Source organism: Pavona decussata, unplaced genomic scaffold, assembly GCF_977016875.1.
Source record: "Pavona decussata unplaced genomic scaffold, jaPavDecu1.1 SCAFFOLD_98, whole genome shotgun sequence".
NCBI classification, from domain to species: Eukaryota; Metazoa; Cnidaria; class Anthozoa; order Scleractinia; family Agariciidae; genus Pavona; species Pavona decussata.
In genome coordinates this window covers 2,637,016-2,642,500 of record NW_028145514.1, presented here as the reverse complement: position 1 = coordinate 2,642,500, position 5,485 = coordinate 2,637,016, and positions in this window count along the sequence as shown.

Here is a 5,485-nt window from a genome sequence, read left to right as displayed (position 1 = left end):
GATTTTGTAAAGTTTCCGTCGTCAAGAAACAAGTTAGATGAAGTCAAGCGAGGCCTGTTCCGAATTGGAGGCTTCCCATGTGCTGTATAGATGCGCCGTCGCTGGATGAACCCGATTACGTTAACAGAAAGGGTTTTCTTTCGATAAATGTGCAAGCTATTTGTAATCATGAAGGTGAGCAATGTAAATGTCAGCCATGTTCAAACGTGACTATTCATTTGTTTTTGTGGGCATACTGTATTTCGTGGACTGGACTGGATTTATAAAATGCGGGCTTGTAAAACGCGGATTTGTAAAACAAGGACTGGTACACAATCAAAAAAGAAACACCAAAAAAATTATTTGTTTGATGATTTACTATAAATCATGGTAAATTCTTTCGACTTTTTATTCATAGATTTTATTTTCACTATCCTCCACGCCACGCCTTGCATCAGACCTGATACACACTTCTGAAGTCCAAAAAGACGGTCGCCCATTTTAGCCTTCTTTGCAGACTCAATTTATACCGTTTTACAAATCCGCGTTTTTGAAATGAAGTCCACTCAAGTCCAGTCCGCAAAATACAGTATACCGTTTTTGTGCTGATCCCAGCAGTGGCAGGAAATGGCAAAGTTCACTAATTTTTATATTTTATGCTTTGATCACAAATTTTTTATATGTAGATGTTGAATGCATGTTAAATGTAATTGAGCCCCTTGGAGCAATGAGCTAAATCTTAAATTTTGCAAGCTGAACTCATGCAACAGCATTGAAGGGGTTGGGGAAGCGGGGAATATGGTGTATTGAGAATTAGTTTACTCCAAGACAATTAACAGTAATGGAAAATTCATCCTGCCCAACACTAACAGTTTTGTTTATGGGAAACGATCTAAAAAACTGTATACATTTTTGCAGGATTGTTCACAAATGTGGTTGCGAGGTGGCCTGGCAGTACCCATGACACATTTTCAAAACATCTGCTGTTGGTTGACACCTAGAAGGGGGAGGTCATGGACTGGCAGATGGAGTGATCCTTGGCGATAGCGGGTATGCCTGCACTTCATTTCTGTTGACACCCTACTCCCAGCCACATTCACGATCAGTGGAGCAGTTTAACAGGGCCCACAAAACAACTCGCTGTATGAGAGAGCGTACGTTTGGCCTTCTTAAACACAGGTTCCACATCCTACACTCTGAAATAAGAATGGCTCCTGATAGGGTTTGCACGATTATAGTTGCATGTTTTGTTTTGCACATATGGCTGTTAATTTAAGGGAGTCAGAAGTAGATGATGTTCATGTAGATGATGAGGACTGTGATGTGCAGGAGAAATATCATGGTCCTAAGAATGGTAAGGCCGTAAGGAAGCACATTGCAAACACTTTTTTTTAAGTTCTCTGTGATGTGGGGAGGTTCTTTTTCATATGCTCATGACTGAAGGATTTTGGACAGGAGGGGTGCATTTCGTATATGTTATTCCATGGTTTCACATATGATATGCACGGATATTTTGCGAGTTGCGTAGTATTTTTCCAAGCCCTGAAAGGGTGAGGAAAAATACTAGCGATGAGCAAAATGTCGGCGCGCATATTATATGCAAATCATCGAATAAGAGATTTATTATTCGACTACAAAAAGATTTTGCCATTTTGGCTCTAATTTAATGGTAAGAGTGTTGAAATAGAGTCCTAAAGCGATGACGTCACAAAAACGAAATTTATGAAATTAACGGATTTGTTAGAATACTCGGAAAAAGCACGATGTAAAATGCTTACTTGCCAAAAATCAGCATCTTATTGCAATTTGGGAGTATAATGTCACGGGCGAATGGCGTAAACAACACAGAAGCCAGTGAAATGTATTGACCATATTCCCTGATGTAAATCGGTCAAACCGGGACAATACAGTGTATTACGGTATTGTATTTTGCGTGTTCTCTTGACCTTATTTGGTGAAATGACATAAAAGTGGAATAATAAAATGACTAATTTTTTGCCTTAAAATCAAAATTACTCTGAAGAAGCCCCATTTTGGCTCAGAGATCGGTTGATTTGGCTTATTTCTTTTGTTCAGGTACTTCCAATTATTATGCTTTAATTACTTGACTTGGTTCAGTCTACTAGGTCGTCCTGTATACATCTGCATCTCCTTTGTGTATAAGCTAAGCTGGTTACTTGCATTTTCTAGAAGAGAAAAGCTATTTCTTGTTTATTTGGCATTATTTTATAATTTGCTCAAAAATTATGGTTAATGCGCCACTAAGTGTCTTTATCGTGACCCGTCTATGATGTGTGCCAAAATAGGGGTTATTTGAAGCAATTTCGATTTTAAGGTGTTCATGAAAAAATTAAGTCATTTACACCCCTCTTGCACAAAGCCCTTCAATTGTTTTTGTTTGAAAAAGTGTGAGAGCATATTAACTGCTTTGTATGCCAAGTTTTTCGAAAGTCATAACTTTTCATTTTACCTCGATTTTCCTTTCCTTAAGGGAGCAGGGATGGCACAGTGTTGAGAGCACTTGCCTCCCACCAGTGTGGCCCGGGTGCGATTCCCAGAATCAGTGTCCTATGTGGGTTGAGTTTATTGTTGGTTCTCGTCTCTGCTCCGAGGGTTTTTCTCCGGGTACTCTGGTTTTCCTCTCTCCACAAAAACCAACATTCAAATTCCAATTCGACCTGAAAACAGTGGACGAATACCCACTCTGTGGAATGTGCCACTGAGATTCCCATTTACTTATTTTTATTTTATAAATGGCTGATGCACTTAATTAATTTCCAAACATTGTTGAGCAATTTTTTTCACATTTGAGCATTCATTGTTGCTAAAAACAGACAATATTATGTAATGTTTTGAAAATTTTATGGCATCATTTACGGTCTCTTAGAGTACATTAAGGCAGACCATAGAAAACTGCGCTGTCAGTTGTTTTTACAATAACATGGAAAAAAGTACATGCAGAATTCACCTGGCCTTATGTTCTGTTGAGAAAGGGTGCGCAACACATCTGACATCACATTTATTGATGTCTGTGCTCTTATAAACAAAAGCTAGTACAAGCCAATCGACATGCCGAAATTTTGACAGTTACATGCATATATGTATTATAAAAAGATAAGTATAGTTTTATGTAGCTGTTCAAGAAGTCACAAAAATGCTTTTTTCCTCAGTGGCATTGTAGATTTTGTATACTGGCTAAACCCAACATTAAGACCTTAAATGTATTGCGCATTAAAAGGTTAAATTACTGATGACCAGCAAGTGGAAATTGCCTCTTCACTTAAATTTTATTTGGCAGGTATAATCAATTTTTCAAAATTTAGCATTCAGGCAAATATAAAAAAAAATTAACATATAATGGATGCACATTTTTCACAGAAAATCTGCAGTACATACAAAATGAAAACTGACTTTGTGGTTTGGAAAGCAATATACACCCTAGAGTTTGCAGTGCTCTTACCACATGTAGACGAATTTGACAAACAATGTCTATTGTATTTTCGGTTCAGTGATTGGCCAGTAGATCTAATCTCCTAGCGACGGTTAAATCGTTTCCCACCCAGTCACTTTCTAGTGTTAACGCTCACACGCTTAGCGACCGCGCCTGGGGTTTCAATAACACGGCACGGTTACCAAGACTTAACGAATGCATGCTAGCGATATAAAATGTTAGGGCTATTCTACTTTACATAAATGGGGAGAAACGACCAGAAAAGACAACACTACTTCATTGTGAGTAATTCAACTGTATTTGAAATAAATGTAATCTTTATTTAGTCGAAATCCATGTTTCCTATAGCCCATGATAGATCCATGATAGATCCACAAACTGGTAAACTGGTTTGCTACTCAGGAAATAATCTCACAGTCCTAGGAACCACAAGGCTAAATGCGAAATGCTGATCAACGAGCTAACTTTCCATGTAGTAGAAACAAATCAGCCAGGATTGCTGGGACTTCGATCTTCACAAAACTTGGGCCTAATTAAAGTGGTGATGTTGACCAAGAAAGAAGAGGAACAAACCATACTGGATGACAGCAGCCAAACTGCAAAAGCATCTCATGAATTGAAAGAAGAGGCCATTAAGAAATATGCGCAAGTCTTCACTGGATTGGGCCGTTTGGAAAAACCTTACCACATTAAAGTAGACCCAACAGTTACACCTGTTACAACCCCTCCCCCCCCCCCCCCCCTAAACCATACTGGCTGCACTTCGAGAGAGAGTGAAGAGTTAAAAAAGAATTGGAGGACATGGAGAGGAGATGTGATTTTGTGGAAGAACCCACAGACTGGGGAAATTCAATGGCCATTGTTGAAAAGCCTGATGGAAGTTTGCGCATCTGTTTGGACCCAAGACACCTGAGTAAAGCCATAAAAAGGAAACACTTAGCTTCTTACTACTGAATATATCACAACACGCATGGCAAATGTAAAATGGTTCACCAAGCTACAAATCGAGGCTATTGGCAAATACCACTGGATGAAGAAAGCAAACTTCTTACCACTTTCAGTACGCCATTTGGAAGGTTCTGCTATCAAGTCACTCCATTTGGAATTGAATCTGTTCAAGAAGTTTCTCAGAAGTGAATGAGTCAGCACTTTGGCGACTTAGAGGGTGTTGAAACTGACATTGATAACATAATCATTCATGCTGACACGGAATTCAAACATGATCATCGTCTAGATTTGGTCTTGGACAGATGCAAGAAGATTAATTTAAGAGCGCCTGTCTGTAAAAATCAGACAAATTCTAAATTTCGTGGCAAGGGTGGAAAATTCGATTTCTTTCATATTTTAATGTCAGATAGGCTAGGATATAACTAAAATCACTGTATAGTTTTTTCGGTGAAATATCCTTTTATTTCAAAGGAAAATGCAAATAACGAAAATCCGTTAAAATCGTCATTTGAGGCGCTAAATTGTTACACGGGTTTGAGAGCCTCGCGTGCGAGAACAAATCATTCTACCGCTTTTAAAACACTAAAATCTTTTCTTACTATCTTTAAATATCTGTTGGAATGATTTTGGGAAAAATTGCGTCGTTCTGTGTATGCGAAATAATTTAATTTTGAAGGCATACAATTCACTGCGGTAAAAGTACTTCGTGAACAAAATTAATTTTCACCATGTGCGAAACCTTCAAATCGATTAAGCTTCTGGTGGTTGAATGTTAGAAGGATGGTCTATACATTCCTGTAAAAACTTCTTTGGGCAAATGATTAAGAGCGACGCGAGAGCTTTTCAAAGTCCGTACAAAATGCAAATATTTGACCCCCCGCGGTAACCTTTGAAGTCGCAGGTCAGATATAATTTTTAGTCCGTGTTCATGTCTTGACCCATATTAGGTTAAAATAAGCACATAGAAAAACATTTCGAAATTTCCTTACCTTATAATATGGTAAAAGACAGGTCCAAATGCCATTTTAGCACGATTCTCTGGTCGTTTGTCGCATAAGTTTGAGCCGGCTGTTTGTATTAAACGTCCAATGTACACCACGCAAACTG